This window comes from Myotis daubentonii, chromosome 15, assembly GCF_963259705.1.
Source record: "Myotis daubentonii chromosome 15, mMyoDau2.1, whole genome shotgun sequence".
NCBI classification, from domain to species: domain Eukaryota; kingdom Metazoa; phylum Chordata; class Mammalia; order Chiroptera; family Vespertilionidae; genus Myotis; species Myotis daubentonii.
The window spans coordinates 36,615,403-36,635,538 of record NC_081854.1 but is presented as its reverse complement, the minus strand read 5'-3'; positions in this window follow the sequence as shown (position 1 = coordinate 36,635,538).

Sequence of the window (20,136 nt, the reverse complement as noted above, 5' to 3'; positions counted from 1 at the left end):
ATTTGAATGTTTAGGACAGTGTTTCCGTTGGATTGTTTGCCATGGAAAATCATATGGTCTGATCCCTTGTATTAGTTTCCTATTGCTTCTTTAACAAATTACCATCAACTTTATGGCTTAAAATAATACAAACTTAGTGGATTAACACCCAATGCCTTACAGCTCCTGGGGTCAGAAGCCCAATGGGCCTTCCTGGACTAAAATTACAGTGTCAGCAGGACTGGGTTCCTCTGGAGGCTCTTCAGGAAAATCCATTTCTATGCCTTTCCCAGCTTCCAAAGGTACCTGCATTCCTTGGCTCTCATCTCCTGTTGCATCTGCAGAGTACATCACTCCAGCCGCTGCTTTGACATCTGTCTCCTCCTCTGACTTTTGGATTATACTGGACCCTTGTGATTACACTGGGACCAACCACATAACTTAATGTTCCTATCTTAAGGTCTTTACTGTCATCATCTCAGCAAAGTCCCTTTTTCCATGTAAGATAACATAGTCACAGGTCTTGAGATTAGAATGTGGAAATTTTGGTGGGAAGCATTGTTCTGCTTATCATACTATCCTCTAGTCCAGTGATGGCGAACCTTTTGAGCTCAGCGAGTCAGCATTTTGAAAAACCCTAACTTAACTCTGGTACCGTGTCACATATAGAAATTTTTATATATTTGCAACCATAGTAAAACAAAGACTTATATTTTTGATATTTATTTTATATATTTAAATGCCATTTAACAAAGAAAAATCTGGCAAGAGAAATCAACCAAAAAAATGAGTTCGTGTGTCACCTCTGACACGCGTGTCATAGGTTCGCCATCACTGCTCTAGTCAGATTCAAATCACATGACAGTCAACACAGGAGAAAGAGTTTAACCTCCAATGGCAGACCGCTTTGATGATAACAAGGAAAAGGAAGGGAAAATAAGTTGAGATGAAAGAAAGTTATCATTAAGCAGGGCTAACTTGATAAAATTGAATCAATCTGTTCTCAGTTTCCATCTGTGAAGTGAGGATTATAGCACTACCAATAGTAGATTTGTTGAGTTTCAATGAGATAATATTCACAAAGCCTTTGGGACAGTGCCCAGCACAATATGGCATCTGAAGAATTCTAACCCTGACATCTATACTTCCTTTCAATTACTAGGCCATTCACACAAGAAGAAAGGAGCCGGTTGTCGAGTGATCAAGGGTAAGTGTCATTATGACTTTCTGACACAATATGGCATCTCCAAATAACTCTCAGAAACACCTTGCAAACTTCTCTTGCCAGATTGAACGGCACTCATAGATTTTAGTGGTGCTAACAAGGATGGCAATTTAGAATTGCAAGGCATTTTCTCCCTTCATCTCCACTACAGCTCTCTACTCAGAGGTCAGAGTGGTTGAGCCCAAAGTCACACCACTGAGAAGTGGAAAGCCAGATTCTAGTGTGCTTTTCCAACTCCAAACCCTTGCCTCCGCCTCTGAGCCATGCTGTCTGTGTATTACCTCATATCCATGTCACACTCGGGTATTATGGCTGAGAAAATAAGGATAAGAGAATCCAACAGAAACTAACAGGAGACTGAACTTCAAAACAGCTATGAAGCATCTGTATAGAATGACTGCTCATAATTTCTATTGCTGACATTTTCTTTTGAGGATGTCCCTTGGGCTCAAAATACTGGAGTTGGAGTGAACTCGGTTTGAATCCTGGTTCCGTGACTTTCAGAACTCAGTGATAATATTCAGCAAGTCACTTAACCCGAGTCTGGGTGCCAGCTCTGGCTCAGGGAAGGCCCTACGTTACCGTCATTTGGGCATAACTGTAAAAGTGAATGTAATTGTTGAGTGACAGATTAGTGGGGTCAGGCTACACTTAGGGAATTGTTCCAAGGCAGGTTTTATTGGATTGCTTCTTCTAGAACTCTTGCAATTAAGTGGAAACAAAGATAGAGGCTAATTGGCAGGCTTGGCTAAGGTGAGCTGGCTTTCCTTCCTCAGTCTTCCCCCTATTTTCTAGGGACACTTCCTTGGGGAAATAAATATTTAGATTTCAAGAAATCATACTCACTTTCTCTGGGGCTTTCGCCTCTCAGCTGGATATGAAGAGTTACAATTTGGAAGGTGCATCATCAATCCAGTGGTAGCCATTCTGGAACTGACTGGAGACACTTTCAAACCTAATTAAAGTGGTCTCCCTTTTTGAATTTGCTCCAGGTATCCATTTATTGCCTGGGCTAGAAACTAATTTGTAGCAAGATTTGGGATCCAGGCCCTTATACTGGGAGGTTTGTAATATGTGATCAAGCTAAACCATTTAGTTTAATACCAGAGAAGTAATTTGAAGTAAAAGAGATTACATTCTATATTCACGAAATGAAATATCATTCAAAGTATAAACAGAATTAAATTGCATAAAAATATTTTTTTTCTGAAACAAAGTACCCATTTCAGGTGCTTTCTGAACACACACTTTGAAATCTTTCCCTTAGACTCATTCCTTCAACCATAAACCCAATTCCTTCATGTATAAACTTGGTGCCTTTTATTTTCTCCTCCTTTCTAATCTCATGTTGACTCTTTCTATTGCATAAAGAATAAAGTATAAAGAATGACTAAGATGTTGTCAACTACTTAGCACAGTACCAGCACATAGAAGGCACCTACCAAATCATAGCCAACATCAACACCATCATCATTTGTCTAGAGACCCTCTCATCTGGAGAGTGAGGGAGGGTGGAAGAAGATGACAGCTGGAAACCAGAGAACCATTAACTGAGAGATCTAATCTGTGCCTAACAATAGCTTTCACTGAGTTCCCCAAAGTACTCTGTTATGTGGATCTGCCTAACTCCATATTATAAAGGAGGAACTGAGGTATAGGAACATTAACACTGCTACTCATAATCAAATATCTTCTTAACTCTCATTCAATTTGCACATCTCATCTCAATCACTGCCTCCTCAGCAAAACCCGCGCTGAACCCCTGGACAAAGTCAAATCTGCCTGGTATACAATCTTGTCGCATCATGCACCACCACCACCTCCACACTGCCCTGTAATTCTTCTCAGAATTGCATGTTTACTTTTATTTGTACTATAATTTGGTCACTATTTGTCTCTGCCAAAACTAAGTTTCTTGCGTGATTTTCTCACTATTATACTGCCGTCTTTAGCATACATTGGTACTCAGTAATTAATTCATTAATAAATAAATGAAAGGATAAACAGATGAATTAAAAAGACCAACAATAACAAGTGCTGATGGAGATATGGAGAAAGTGGAGCCCTTACACATTATGGTAGAATTGTAAAATGGTGCAGCCACTTTGGAAAACAGTCTGGCATATCTTCAAACTGTTAAACACAGAGTCACCATATGACCCAGCAATTCCACTCCTAGGTATATATCAAGATAACTGAAAATATATGTCCACTCAAAAACCTTTACATGAATTTTCATTCTATCATTCTTCATAAAAGCCAAAAAATGTAAAAACCTCAGACATCTATCAACTAATGAATGAATAAACCAAATGTGCTATATCCATACCATGGAATATTATTGGGCAATGAAAAAGAATAGAAAAAAACCTGATACATGTCACAACATGAATCTTGAAAACCTTATGTTAAATGAAATAAACCAGTCACAAAAGACCATATATTATATGATTCTATTTATATGGAATGTCCAGAATAGAAAAATCCATAGACAGAAAGCAGATTAGCAATTATCAAGGACTCACAGAGAAAACAATTGAGAGTAACTGCTTAGAGATAAGGAGTTCCTCTTTGGGAATCACAAAAATGTTCTGGAATTAGATAGTGGTGATGGTTGCACAACTGTGTTCATAAACAAAACAAAACAAACAAACAAAAAACCCACTAAAATAGACACTTTAGAATGGTGAATTTGAACACAGAGGATTTTGAGAGCAGTGAAACTATTCTGTATGATACTGTAGTGGGGGATACATGCCATTATACTTTTGTCCAAACCCACAGAATGTACATCAATTGTGAGCCCTAATGTGTACTATGGACACTGGGTAGTTATGATGTGTTAATGTAGGTTCATGGATTGTAGCAAATGCACAAATCTGATAGGAGCTATTGATGAAGGGGAGGTTGTAATGTATAGGGATGAGGCTGTACAAACATCTTTGTAGCTTCTGCCCAATTTTACTGTGAACCCAAAACTACTCTAAAAACTAAAATCTAGTTTGAAATGGTGAATTTTATGAGTACTATGTCAATAAAACTATTATTTAAAACTCAACCCACTGAGGTTTGGTAGTCTCTTTTCTGGGCCCTTTCATGGCTCTGTTGTTATTACATATGACCCTTATATTTATGAACGCTTTCTAATGCATATATTATTATATATTTTACAGGTTAAAAAACTAAGGCTGAGGGTCATAAAGTGATTTGCTGAAGGTTTCAGTTAGTAAGTGGAGGTGAAGGGGTTGTAATTGATGGATCTCTAACATGTCTTTGGACTACAATCTCTTACCAATTTCCTTTGAGGTTCTTATTTTATTGTTTGGGGAAATTGACACTTGTAAAGACTGTCCAGGTTAGAATCAGCAATGTAGCCTTTATCCATGACATCACAATGCTATCTCCATGGAGATGGGATGGATTCAAATCAATAAATACCTTCCCTATATCTAATGATGGAAGGTGTTACATAAGAAAGAGATCCAACAACCTTACTTGGAAACAAAGGACCAAAACATCTTTACCAGTAAAAATGACTGGAAAACACAAGATGAATAGAAAGAGGAGGGAAGTGTTAGGACTGTAGGGAAATATAATCTTTGATGGTCATTTGTAACCTTGCAGCCACAGGAGGACAAAGGCCAGGAAAAACTTGCTGGACACCAGGAGTCAGACCATGTAAGGAACTGAAACTGTCCTAAAGACATCTGATCACACACCTGCATCCCACCTGTATCCCAAGCCTACCACCTCAGCCCCAAACCCACTGACCACAAAAGCTTCCCGCTAGTGACTGCATATAAGGATGAACAACTCCTGGGTGCTGCCATCATCGACCCAATGTCCCCTTGGCTCAGGGCTGTGCAGCCCTTCTCTTTGGGTATTCCATTCCCCATCCCCTTCCCTTAAATAAATTCAATTTTTCTTTATCCACCATCTGAGATGGCTATTTACCCTACCCACGTGCACCACCCATACCTTTCATTTTGGTAGCCCCATGGGGAGCTGAGAGTCTTGGTCGTTCATGCCCTTTTCCCCAAAATAAAGTGACCTACCTGCCCAGTAGAAATCAGAGGGTCTGGTGGTCTGGCACTCATGGATGAAAAGGGGCCATATGCTAACCTGGATAGCTCAGGCAAGGCCTGTGTGAAGGCCTTGCAAACTCAGAGACCTAAAGTAACCACAAAGGATTGTCTGAAATTAAAACTTCTTTTAAAAAATATATTTTATTGATTTTTTACAGAGAGGAAGGGAGAGGGATAGAGAGAAACATCAATGAGAGAGAAACATCAATCAGCTGCCTCCTGCACACTCCCTACTGGGGATGTGCCCGCAACCAAGGTACATGCCCTTGACTGGAATTGAACCTGGGACCCTTGAGTCTGCAGGCTGATGCTCTATCCACTGAGCCAAACTGGTTAGGGCTGAAATTAAAACTTTTTAAATTAAAAAGCAGTCTATGGTGGACAGTCATGTCCTAGACCGGTATAGTCCCTGACAAAGATCACCTTTGATCTTAACTAAGCCTATTGTCTTTTTGCATCTAGGAATGTCAGGGTAACTTGTAACTTCCCTTTTTTCTGACCCCTCAGGGCACAACCAATGTGCCAGGGTACCAGGGAGGAGTCCACAGATTCCCTCATTGTTATTATTATCTGTTAATTGCTGACTGTTAACTATCCTGTACCCACCTACGTAAAAGAAGCACATGTCTATAATTTTACTTTTTTATCCAATCCCAGAGGTTTCCCCACTTTGCTTTATCCCACTTCCCTAATTTATCACCAAAGGATTTCATGTAACCCAATAACATCTCCTTCTTGGATGGTAATTTATAAAACTAAGTGAAAAACAGCCATTCTCCAGCACATTATCTCAATACCGTGAGATTTTACTTACCAGCACTTGTCCACAGTTTGGCTCAAATAAACTCACAAAAATTTTTTACAGGTTTGAATGTTTCTTACATTAACACACTCCTGCCATTGCTTGGGAGTCCTGAAGGACTTGGTTGGTGTTGAACCCCGAGACTAAAATGTCTCTAGGGGTCTCAGAGGGGAGTTGAGGGGGGGGGTGAAAGGGGAGAAAGGGGGGCTTCCCCCTGGCTATCCCTGTATGAGCTACCAAAATGAGAGGTTAACATGTCTGTTTGGGTCTTGAGGGCAACTAATGGGTCACCTCAGAGTAACAAGATACAGCTCTGTCTGAGGAGGCAACCCCATGAACCCAATACACCATTTATGAATGCCCTTTACAGGAGAACTATGCAAATAACCCACATGGGCCCAGCCCGGGTCTTCCTTAATGGAAGGCTGACAGTTACAGGTTCTATGAGGACAGGATGAAAGATTGACACATCCAAGGGCAACTCTCAATGGGCATTCGGGTCTCACCAGCTGCTTGGTATTGTTTTTCATAGCATGGCTTTCCATGCTGCAAGTCATTAAACCTTCAAAATCCCAAATTCCTTAGCCCTGCGAAATCTCAGCTGATAATGTAATGTGATCACTCTCTGAAACGCAATGCTCTCTGGGGTGGCGCACATTTGTAGGTTAAAAACAAGAGTAGCACATCACTCTGAGCACAGAGAAGATCAAAGAGGTGACAGAGAAGGTCTAGGATGTCAGTTCTCAACATTTGGGTCTTAAGGACCCATTCACACACTTACAAACTTTTGAGTTCCTCAAAGAACTTTTGTTTATGTGAGTTATGTCATTTGAAATTTACATTTTAGAAATTCAAACTGATAAAAACTTTTAAAGATTTATCTATTCACTCACTTAAATAACAACACTAAATCCATTACATGTCAACATAAATAAGATTTATTTTAAAATAGCCATAGTTTTCAAGACAAAAACAAAATTAATTTTTTATTTTTTTAATTACATACAATGGAATTTCATTTATTTTTAATATTTATTAAGTTGATTGGGGTGACATTGGTCAACATGAGCATAGAGGTTTCAGGTGTGGGTTTCTACGTTACAAGATCTGTATATTGCACCCTGTGCCCACCACGCAAAGTCACATCTTCTCCTGTCACCTTATATTAGGACATCCTTCCCTCTCCAACCCCTCCCTCTGGCAACCACCCCTCTGCTATTTGTGTTCACAAGTTTCAGTTTTATATCCCACATATGAGTGAAATCATGTGGTTCTTAGCTTTTTCTGACTGACTTATTTCACTTAGCATAATGTTCTCAAGGTCCATCCATGTTGTGGCAAATGGTGCCATTTCATTCTTTCTTATGGCTGAGTAGTATTCTGTTGTGTGTATGTACCGCATCTTCTTTATCCAGTCCTCTATTGTGGGACATTTTGGTTGTTTCCATGTTTTGGCCACCGTGAATAATGCTGCAATGAACACAGGGGTGCATATATCGTTGCAAATACATGATTTCAAGAAAAACAAAAGAAAACACAATCTAGTGAGAAGAGTAGCACTGTTGAACATTTTTTGGCAAATTCCTTTGATGCCTGCTTAACAGACTATAGCTAGAGTCTCACATCTATTTCCATATTCAATCTGTTATACTTTATTTTGGGGTTGAAGTATTACCAGTTATTGTTTGATACTACACTAAAACTTAACAAGAAGTATTTCTTAAAAATTAGTCAGAATATAGAATCTGAAACTATGTCAATAATTTTTTTGTACTCTGTCCAATTAAAATCCATTGGTCTATCTTGCATTTTGAATGTTCTTTACCCCATGTATGATGGATGATTCATTTGGAAAATACAGATTCCCTGATTTAGGCAGATTTTTTTCTGAATATTTTCACATTTCATTGATAAGATATTTTTAAAAATACACATTTGTTAATACCACCAATATCATCCCAAAAGTATTCACGTACTAAGACGCTGTCAAGCTCACTGTTAGACATATAAGTTTTTCAAAATTCTATTTTTCACCTGAAAGCTTGAATTTTAGCTTTGGCAACACATACGGTCAGTTGTTTTCCTTGAAGTGACAGGCTCACCTTATTCATTTGCAAGAAGGTGTCTGCCAAATACCCAAGTCTGAATAATTTTAATTTGTCAGTTGCAATTCCAACTACAAATGATGCTGGCCGAAAACAAGCAGCTAGTTGAGCTCACAACTCAAGCCATCCCACACGTGCTCTCCCTTGGGGCAAGGCTGTCCTTTGCTGGGCAGCGGAAGTGCTTTCTGAGTCCCACCCCCTTCATCACACAAAACATTAGGAAATGTGTCTTCAATGAGGGAGATTTAATGAAATTAATAATTTTTACTGTTTTATCAAAGGCATTCTTAAGAAAAATTGGCTTTTTTTATTTGCTTGTTTTTTACTGCAAGGCCTGGCAGCGAAGAGTAAAATGACAACTTGTGCAAGTGGCTGTTGCTGCTTTGATCCCTGTAAAAGGCAAGTACATGTTCATCTATCCCAGCTTTTGCACCATCGGGACAACTGTCAACACAGCTAAAAAGGCAAAGAATGCTTTAGTATTGTGAAAACCGTTTCCACCCTGCAGACTCCCTGACAGAATCGAGGGCATCCACTGCAGTCCATTGATCATGCTGCGAGGACCATGGATCTAGGGAACAGTGCAGCCCTAGGAAGCCTAACTGACCACAGCAACGAGGCACCGCTGGCCAGTCTCCCCTGAACGGGGACATCAGGTCTTCTTTTGAGGCATCTTCCACTGGCCACAATGTGGAGATGTTTTGAAGGGCAGTCTGACGAGTAAACACAGGAAAACGGATTGGGAGCCCAGTGCATTCATCTGGATGAGAAATGATGAGGGTTTCAGGTGGGCCGGAGGTGGTGGGGTGTGGGGGAAGCTTTGAAGAGCTGTGTGAGGGTGGCTGTGTTATGAATCCTATATCCAGATCTCAACCCCATCACCAGGCAGGTCATTAGAGCTATAAATTACAAATTAATCTTTTAAAAAAAAAAAGCCAGGGAAAAAAGTGTTGCGCGTGAATTCTTCCTCTGCCCTGTGTGCGCGTGGATTTGATGACTCTGAGTTTCCTTGGCAAAAGTCAATGAAACAATTAAGTCTCTGCCCATTTTTCCTCATCCTGATCTCAAACAGTGTTAAAAAGGCTTGCACTACACTTTTCACACCCGGGCCTGTTAATAATTCATGTGCTCGCTTTCTTCCGTTCTTTTGTCTTTACTGCTTAAACCCAGTGGAAATGTGGAAGCGTTCCTTTGGTTTCTGAATGTCCCATCCTTACAAACATTCAGGCCAGTGGTTGGGGCTGCTGAAATCCCTTCTGCCTCCCACCAAAACCCCAACAAGGGATAAAAATTGATCTTTGCTAATGATGTCAGCTTGCTTTGTGACAAATCCTCAGTTTCACTTAAATAGCTTAGCCCAGGGTTATTATAACTAAGCTAGAGACAGGGATTCTATTGCTTCACAGAGTGTGGTCTGTGGGCCTGCAGGATCAGCTTCATTCTGGAAAAGGGTTTCTCCACTTTGGCACTGTTATTTGGGGCCAGAAAATTATATTTTGTGGGAGCAGCATCCCTGGTCTGCACCCACTAGATGCTAATAGTGCCACAATCCACCCCCAGTTCTGAAAACCAAAAATGTCTCTGGAGGCAAAATCACCCCAGATGAGAACCACTACCCAAGGCCTCATTAGACATGTAGACACTGCAGCCCATCCTAGAGCTGGTGATCACAGTCTGCATGTTCCAAGACACTAGCTGATTCATCAGTACATTAAAGTGTGGGAAGCACTGGGCTGGAGCACTGATTCCCAAAGTTGGCAGCACAGTGGGGTCACCTGGAATCTCTAAGAAAATTTTAGAGCCTGGGCCCCATCCCTAGAGATCCTGATTGAGTTGGTATCAGTACAATCTGAGGACTGGGATTTTTTAAATTTCTCCAAGTAATCCTGATGTAGCAAAGTTTAAAACCACGATTTCTCACATGGCTTAGCCCTAATCCTCACATTTTGCAGATGAGCAAACTAAGGCATAGAAGAGTCCAGGAACTTTCCCATCTGATAATCAGTAGAGCCAAGATCCGAAAACCTGCATCATGCTTGAGGAGCCCTAATAATGCTCTGCTAGTCCTGTCTAGCTCCTCTGACAGTGTGACCATTATTTGTCTATTTCTTTGTTTAATTTCTCTCTTTCTAATTACACAGTAAAGTGTCTGAGGGCAAGGAGCATGTCTGTCTGGCTTGCCATGCCTACGTGTCTGTCTCCCTGGTGCCGAAAACGTCCTCATACACAACAGACAACATCAAAGTGAGTGTAAGGATGAAGAGAACGAACAAAGAGCTAAATCTGTATCTCTTGGTGCCAAAGCCCTCTTCTCCACTGAGGAAGTCAGAAAAAAATGGCAGGTTCGGTCTGTGGCTGAGAGCAGCTCGATGTTCCTCCTGCCTGCTCACTAGCTGGCCTCTCAGGCTCTATGTATGCCAACTGAAGCCAGAGGGACTGAAGTCCAGGCCCAGGCATCAACCACAACATCAGCATCTCAAAGGGGAGCCTTGACCACATGGTAACAGTGAACCCAGAACTCCACCTCCAATCCTCCCATCTTCATGTGTGGCCAGGCCAACCAGGTCTCTTTGTAGATCAAGACACCAAGGTTCAGAGTAGTAGAGACTTGCTCTTAAGTGTGGGGGAGCTAGAATTCAGAGGTAGCCTGTGATTCCAGCCCTACTAATCACTGGGCAGAGAAAGGTCCCTCTCTGGGTGTCCCAGGGCCAGGGAGACACTCTGGATGCCAGGCCCAGCCCCTTTATCCAGCCTTGTGTCTCACTTTTCTCCTCCCTCCTCATTTCTTCTAATCCAATAGAGTTTTCCAACCACACTGACTCCCCTTCACTTCCTTGAATTGTTGTCTCTCACCTCTGAGCCTTTGCACATGCTGTTCCAGGGGCCTATAGTATCCTCCCACAGCTCATTCTTCTCCATCTTCAGGTCTCAACTCACATGTTAACTCCTCTAGGAAGACTTCCCAGACCACTCCTCGTCGATCCTCTGATTTAGGTTCCTGTAGCACACTCTCATTTCTACCACTGTATCCACAACACTGCCTGATAGTGATTCCTTGTTTAATGCGCATCCCTAAGATATGATAACCTTTGGGAGGGCAGTGACCATGTTTAAGTGCTTCACCTCATATTCCAACACCTTGCATAATTCCTGGCATGAACTGTGTGCTATATAAATATTCATTCAAGGAATCGATAAACCAAACAATGTTCACAGCATCCCAGCCAAGACTTGGGCCTCTAGGCTTCTTTCAGCTGGGTCCCAGACTGGAGTTAGAACAAAGGGGTGGAGAAAGGGAGAGGAGAAGTTTGTTTTCCTTGGCATATTTGGAAAGTCACATTATTTGTCAAGTGATCACAAAAGAATCAGTCGCCAGATTCCTGCCTCCATATAAGCCTCCTCTGTGTTCAGGTCTCCTGGATGACACCTGAATGATAAAGGAGAGGTTGCTAGCAGCAACCAAGCTCTGCACCATGTGTCAGAGGTGAGTCCACCCAGGGCAGGGAGTCAGAGCCTGGCTCGGCCCCACTGAAGATAACTATGACCACACTCAGAAGACCTGTTGGCGCTTACAAGGAGTGTGCCACCTAAGACGGGCATTTCACCCAGCAGAACACTTGAATGCAAATATTTGCATGATTAAAACTTAGCGAACAGGGATGTGCATTCTCCTGGGCCGACTCTGGGATGCATGGCTGTATGTGTGGCTGTGAATTTCCAGGCAGCTCAGCAGCCAGAGCAAGGAGAGTAGTTCCATTTGGCCATTTGGTGAAGATGGCTGCTTGGAATCCCACAAAAAGAAGTGCAGACCTTCAAGGATCATGTCCTTCCTCCTTCTCCTCCTCTAATTCCTCTTTCTTCTCTTCCTCCTCTTCATTTTTTTTTGGAATAATTTATTGAGGTGAAAGTCTTATAACATAAAAATTAACTATTTTAAAGTGAACAGTTCAGTATATCCACCATCTTCTGCAAGTCTATCTGGTTCCAAAATATTCCCATCACTCCAAAGTAACACTCCATATCCATTCAATGCTTGCTCCCCATTCCCCACCCCTCCAGCCACTGGCAACTACTAACCTGCTGTCTCTATGGACGTGCCTATTCTGGACATTTCCTATCAATGAGATCATAAATCTGTGGTCCCTGGTGACCACCTTCTTCGACTTAGCTCAGTGTTTTTGAGGTTTACCCACATTGCAACACGCTCAGTGCAATTTCCCTGATGGCTCTTCCCGCCCCTTGTCATCCCCCAGAACATCCTTGAACCTTACGGCTCCCGCCAAGAGGCTCCACCTTTCCCCTCAGAAACTGCTTATAGCAAATGATAGCACAAGTCCTTCCGAGTGGGGTGAAAAATTGCAGGTTCATGTGGAGATGAGCACACTCACTCAGTATCTCATCTACCAATGTGGCCCTGTACCCTGACATTGTGAATGGCAAGAGGGGGTTCCCTGGGGGAGCAGATCTGAGGGTCCACATTGCTCTTGTCCTTTTATTCCTTGTTCCCTCCCAACATGAGACCACGGCTGGTGCTTTGACACAGAGGTTGAGGAGCTAGATCTCAGTGCGTTGCAATTTTGTCCTGACGCACAACTGTCAAGACTTCCCATTTCAAAGGCAACGGTGCTTTGGAGTGCCAACAATACACTCTTGCTTTTTGACTCGCTCTGTGAACCCCACAGGGTTTGATATTTCTTTTTTCAATTTTTGGTTTAGATCTTTTTAAATCCAGGACAGCACAAAGCAGAGCATACCAGTGAATTCCTGATTAGAGTTCTGTGTGTTGCCAGCAATGAGCCTTAGAGGGGCTGAGTTTACAATATCTGTGTGGAACCCAGCAGCTTGTGGTCAAGTGTGGATGAGACCTGCTGGGGACGTCTCCCTGGCACTTCTGTCCGATTGGACTTGAGTGTGCTGAGAGGCAGGGCAGAGCTCACAGGCAGGCCCATGCCCCCACTCAACCCTTAGCATCTCTCCCCTGGGCTAATGCTATAAAAGTTCCCCACTCCAGGCTCATGCTTTCCATACCCCTACACTGCAGCCAGAGCCATTGTCTCCCCAAAGGGCTGACTGCTGTCATCTTTAAAATCCTTTAATGGCTCTCTAACCAGGGCAGCAGGGGTTAATCCCCTCAGCACTCTCTAAACCACAGGTAGGCAAGGCTAACTTTTTCTGAAAAGGGCAAAGCAAATATTTGAGGCTTTGCAGGCCATCACTGTCTCTATTACAGATACTCAACTTTGCCCTGTTGGACCTCTACTGCTCTTCGATCTCACACAGCCACACACTCATGCTGATGAAAGAGATCTGAGGTCCAGACACTCAGTGTTCTTGGTGTGTTTTTTTAAAATGAAGCTTTGGTTTACAGCAGAAAAGTCATGAAGGACCCTCACTGAGTGTCTCAGGATATGTACAATGATACATGCAAAGGCTGTCTCTCCGGGTTGCATTAAAAATGGATGTTGAAAATTAAAATGCTCTATACCAGCATCACCAGTTACTTCTAACCGGGTGAATTTCCCCCCCACCCCCCCGACATTATAGATGGGCTCCAGCTGCCTCAGCCTTTTGGGAAAATAAGCACCCCAGAAGCCCCTGTGCAGGTTTTGTTGTGAAGCAGGTGTAAAATTCAGATGGCGCTCTCCTTACCGCCTCCTAAAAACCTGCTGATGTATGGAAGCTAGGAGAGATTGCATCGCAAGGTTGAAATCAGTCCTCTCCCTTTTCTTCTGTTCCCCATACCACTTTGCAGAACTCAGAGAAGGGTCTTGGTGCTAAAAATGAGAAAATAAATAGCTCTGAGAGGGTGTGTGAGAACAAACTAACCATTTTATAAACTGTGAAGATAACAGAAGAGCTGAGACTAGGAAAGTTAGAAAGTAAGAGAAACAATAATAGTAAAAGTGGAGTCCCGGTCCTGCCTATCTCATTTAAGTGATGTGGTCCTGGGCAAGTAAGGTAAGCACACTAGGACTGACACAAGGTAGCCGGATGCCTGTGTCCATTATCTCTTTCTCTCTTAGAAAATGTTACTCAGCTAAGAGACGATTTTCCTAGCTTTCCCTTGAAGCTAGGTGTAAGCCATATGACATTGAGCTATAAACAGAAATGTGGTAGCCAACCTCCAAAAATGACCTTTAGGAAGAAGGGGTATGGCCTTCCACTTCTACTTTCTTGTCACCTGGAATGTATGTATACATAATGGCTGGAGCTTAAGCAGCTCTTTTGGACCATGAGGCAGCATGCTAAAAATAGCGGAAGCAAGGCTGTTCTGTGTCTCTGGTGATTTCATGAAACTGCCATACCAACCTTGAATGGCCTGGCTTTAGGTATTCTTTTACTTATGAGAATAAACCTTGTGTTCGGAGATTTTTCTGTCATGTAAATCCAAGTATAACTGTAATGATACAAGTACCAACTTCATCAGTTTGCTGTGAGACTTACAGCCAAAATGAGTGCAAAGTGCCAGGAAGGAATACAAGATTATAACCTTTTCACACACACACACACACACACACACACACACACACACACGCACGCACACAGGTGCACACACATCCTCCTTCAAGTGGTAGTCTTCATCAAAAGTTTATTATAAGTATATAAGAAAAATATATGGAATGTTGTCTTACTCTGGATGCAAACTCAAAGATTATTATTACACAAGGAAGGATTTGGACCTTGTTAAACTTATCAGTCGTCATTTTAACTACTTCGAGTTTCAATGTTTTTATCTTTAAACTATTAGACTAGAATAGCAACAAATCTTGAATGATACAGCAGCCCCTCAAATAGTACCATTTCGTTCAACATCATTTTATTATAGCATTGATGAGATGCTTTAGGAACTTAACTCTTGTTTATTCCAATTAGCCCATGGGATTGGTTTTGTTATAAGCTGTTTCTCTTGAAGTCCCAGAACCTATCGACTATGTTAAACTCCCCATAAGACTTCTACACTTGAATGTCTAAAAACCAAGGCTTAAACAAAACTATTACTTTATTTTTAAGCCTTCTTCTCTCAGTGATCTTCCTCCTAGGAAACAATGCTACCCTGCCAGTCTGGCCCACCTCCCAAGAGCTCCCCTTATTCCCTCTTTTTGCCTCCTGCATCTCACTCATCAGCAAGCCCTACTGAATTGCCTCCAAAGCCTCTCCCAAATCTATCCATGCTCCCTTCACATCCCCACTGCCTGATGCCAGACCCCACTGCTTCCTGCCCAATTGCTGTGGCTCCTTGATTGGTGCTCTTGGTGCTGGTTTTGCTCTCCTAAAGAAGCCAGAACGACTTCTTAAAAAAATGACTATCAGTTGATGTCACTGAGTCTGATGAAAACTGTCTCGTGAACTCCTAACACATTTGAGTATACAATCCTTACCCTGCCTTCCTCACCAGCATCTCCTGCCTCTCTCCCTCTTAGTTCCTTGGCTCTAGTCATGTGGCTGTATATTTCCATTTTCTAAATGCACTGACTTTATTCCTGCCTTGGGACCCCTGTGTCTGCACTTCTCCTTTTCTGAAAAGCCCTTCTCCCACATCTTTGCATGGTGTCAGATTTCAGCTGACTGGCTCCTCCTCAGGGTGCCTTCCCTGACCATCCTCTCTGAAGACCCCCTCCCACCAGTCTCTATCACAGCACCATGTTGTAGCATCATTATAACACATGTGCATCCTGATGTTTGGGGATTTATTTGTTTGCTTGAAACCCCACTAGACTGAGCCCCATAGGAATAGGGACCTTCTATGTTGTGTCCAGGGCCAGATCACCTGTTCTTAGCATTAGTAGGTATTTAATAATTACTTCTTACATGAGTTGATAGATCATAACAATCAAAGTATTAAAATCAGCTAGGTTGATTTGATTCCACTACAGAAGTCAATATTGTCAATATGAAATTCAAAGTGAATCCAAACAGAATTGTTAAGATTAATGCAGCAAGTATTCCATACTTCAATGGACTATCCACTGCACCCACTACTCCACACTACACCCCATCACTCCAGCCAAAGACTTTCCTTGGGAGCCAGTGGCCATTTCTTTAGCTAAACAAGCTTAGAAGGACTAAACTGATTATCAATAGTAGGTATGGCGGGGGGGGGGGGGGGGCGGGTAGAGCATAATAAACATATTTCTCCTGTTTACATTCACCCCCTTCCTTCTCTTCCTATCAGCAGATGATAAGGGTTGTTAAGAGATTATTGAACCACTTTCACCAACTATAGTTGATGGGCAAAGCTTTTCTCTCTAATTAAGCAAATCCTAGAGATACACGTCAGCTGAGGGAAGATTTTTATTTCCAATGTCAGGCAGCCAGGACTGAGATAAGCATTTTCTCACCTGTTTTGGTCTCTGCCTATGAACATGCTAAATGCAGTCCACCCCACATCTGTAGGTACCACCCACAGGCACACACCCCAGGTATGGAGCCTTTAAGCATAGCAAACAGAAGAAGAGCAGAGAAAAGGCTTGGCTCGAGCTTGACAAGACAGAATGATCCAAATGTGTTAATACTTTTATTGAACAGAAAACATAGTAAGTTAATTAGCAATTAAGTTAATAAACCAATTCTCATATTCTTCACTGAATCAAAAGATTTCAGACTAATTTTCTAACCATAACTCGCTGCTTATTAATGACTTTAAACAGTGGGTTTTGATAAACCAAAGATGGCAGGACGGTTTAATAACTGGAATACCATTAGTTCAGGAGCCAGAGATACTCAGGTTTAAATCTCAACTTAACCTCTTATAACCTTCTTAGCTTCGGGTAACTTAGCCAAGCTCCCTGACCTTTCATTTTCTCATCTGGTAAACAGAGATGAGACACTTCCCAGGTTGAAAGTATTAAAATGGGATGTTCCCAGGCATAAAGCACTTTGCCCAATGGGTGGCATTAAGGATGTTCTCAGCAAATATTATATCCTTGCCCATCATTATTGTTAAGTCCTGAATCTAGACTTTATCAGCAGTGATGATCATTTCATCTAATCATTTTTTTCAGATGGTTCATATGTAAGTGGTCCAGTTTCTCCATGCGTATTTTTAATCTGAGTTTTTACTCTCTCTTAAAATAAAATATAAATCTCAACACAGCCCCCAAGAACGTGGTTAATCTGAGTCCTACCCACCTTTCCTACCTTGGTTTTCATGTCAAATCCCATCACTCCCCGTGCTCAACACTCCGAACTCAACATCCTGCTCTGCATTCCTCGAACCCTTCAGTGCTGCCCTAGTCTTTGCATGTCTATCCTTCTCCTGTAGGCTTCGGGTCATGCGACCCAGGAGGACACTTCATGACTGTGCCACAGAGATGTTCTCCTGTCCCTCTCACGTTTACTTCAGGCAGGACTCTTATGTACAATCAGAAACCATTCTTTAAAAAAAAAAAAAGATTTTACTGATTTTTTACAGCGAGGAAGGGAGAGAGACAGAGAGTTAGAAACATCAATGAGAGGAACATCGATCAGCTGCCTCCTGCATACCCCCGACTGGGGATATGCCCACAACCAAGGTACATGCCCTTGACTGGAATCGAACCTGGGACCCTTCGGTCCACAGGCTAACGCTCTATTCACTGAGCCAAACTGGTCAGGGCAGAAACCATTCTTTCCATGTCTGTCTGCTTGTTTAACATCTATATACCTACTGGGGTCTGTGCTCCTCCAAGCAGGGGACTTAGCAGCCCCTGCCCTGAACAGGCTCCCAACAAAGTGTGTAATGAACAGGCAAATGAATGAACTTGTTGGTATTAGGTTTTGATTTGGTTTCCTCCAAAAGGACACAGGACAAGTATTTGGGTGCAAGTGGTTTATTTGGAAGCTAATTTCAGGAAAAATACAACACACAGAAAGCTGCAGAGACTGAAAGGAAGTAGAGAGTGAGACAGGGAAGGGACAGAAACTGGGAAAAGGGTGGATTTTCATGTTGTTACCACTACAGGCAATTGGAGCTCTTTCTGGGAGCACTAGGAGCAGAGCAGACATGCCTCACACCCACACAGAGAAATATGTCTGTCTCTCCACCAAGTCACGAGTTACTGATTGTGGGCTACTAATTCTTAAACATTTCCCACTTGCTTCAACACACAGGCATAGTGGGCTGCAGTGGCCAGGGAAAGCGCTCAAGAAATTATAGGGACTGGCAGGTAGAAATCTGTCAGGGTGTTACCCAAAGCCCTAAGTTCCAAGAGCATACGGGATAGTGACCTTAATTGTTGAAACAAAACTCAGGGCACACACACAGTCCAGCATTGAAAATCAGGGCCACTCCCTCAAGTCTACAAACCATTTCCCAACACACAGATATGACCCAGAGATGATGAGCAGAGGGGGTACATGGGTGGCACACCCACCTTTTCTGCTCTCTTCCCAAATCACATTTTGAACAAAGCCTAATCAAAGAAAACAAAGCCATTCTCATCAGCACTAAATAAAGAATGAGATGCATAGCATGTGTGGTTAAATACCACTCCAGACATCTATTCAAGCATGTTGGGTCACCTCAACAGTGGTCTGGGGACTGGTTGTGGCCTACAATCTGACATGGTTCTGAAATAACCAATACCACATTAACAAGGCTTATGCTGCAATTTACTCTGTACACAGTGCTATTAAAAGTCAGTGATGAGTGAAAATAGCCTTCAAAATTTCATGTCAACATTCAAACCCTAGATGGAGTTTTTCCTTTCCACTTTCATTCAAATAATTATCTCCCCGGGATTAAATTATATTTTTAATTCAATCACGTCCCATTGCCGTATGCTTATTTTATTTGGATCAGGAAGAAAGGTATCTTAATTTTTCATAACAAGAGCTTTCGTGAAAGCTGGAACTTGACATGGCAGTAATCAAAACTGAATTCTATACAAGAGGTAAATTACATTGCCTTCCAAATTAATTTGAAACTGGTCACAATGATAATAAAATGCAGGCAAGCTGCTTATTTCCCTTTTTGCAAAGCCCAGCTCCTCAATAACCAGAAGTGAACTCGCTAAGGAGCACAATGCCAGCCGCAGGCACATGCCAGGAAGCCTGAATGTGTGGCGCAAGCTTCGGAGACGGAAGCATGACAGACTTGGAGGAAATCTGCCTCTGATTCTTGTCTTTGGTTTTCTTAGATTCTGTGGCCACGCCTGGAAGATGCCAGGATCCAGCCCCAGAAACTAGAATGAAGAAAGGACTCCCTTTAGGGTTTGGCTCTACAGACTTGCTAGCTCTCTAGCCTCTTCTTTAGGAAAGCCTTTGTGTGAAACCTTATGCCCATTTGCAACACAGGTTTTCCTTCAGTTTATGGCTGAGTCTGTTAGCATCTTGAGCAGCTTACTAGTAAAGACAACGAGTTGGTGGGTGTGTATAAGATTCCTATGGCTGCTGTAACAAATGACTACCATGAACTCAGGGTCTTAAAGCTACACAGATTTATTCTTTTGCAGTTCTTGAGGTCAGCAGTGAATTTATTTCCTTGTCTTTTGCTGCTTCTGGAAGCCACAGGTATTCCTTGGCTCATAGAGCCGCACCACTCCAACCTCTTCTCTCATCCTCCTCTTTCTCCTTCTCTGACCTTCTTGCCTCCCTCTTGTAAGTATCCTTGTCCTTATGCGCATCTGGATAAGCTGGCTCTTCCACAAAATATCCACTTCTGCGCATGGGCCACAAAGTTTCAATCGCACTGTACGTGCGTGCCCACACGTGATATTTTGTGGAAGAGCCACACTGAAGGGGCCAAACAGCCTCATGTGGCTTGCGAGCCACGGTTTTCTGGCTCTAGGTGACTGCTCTCAACTGGCCAAGACTGGGCTTGATAGAAGGACAGTGTGTCTGCTGCCGCATCCTTCAGAATGATCCGCTTCCTACTGGAGGTTGAGGTTGGAGAGGAGTCCTGGGGTTGGGTCCAAGGTTAATTGCGGGTTAGGAATTTCTCAACTCACTGAGAGTAAAAGA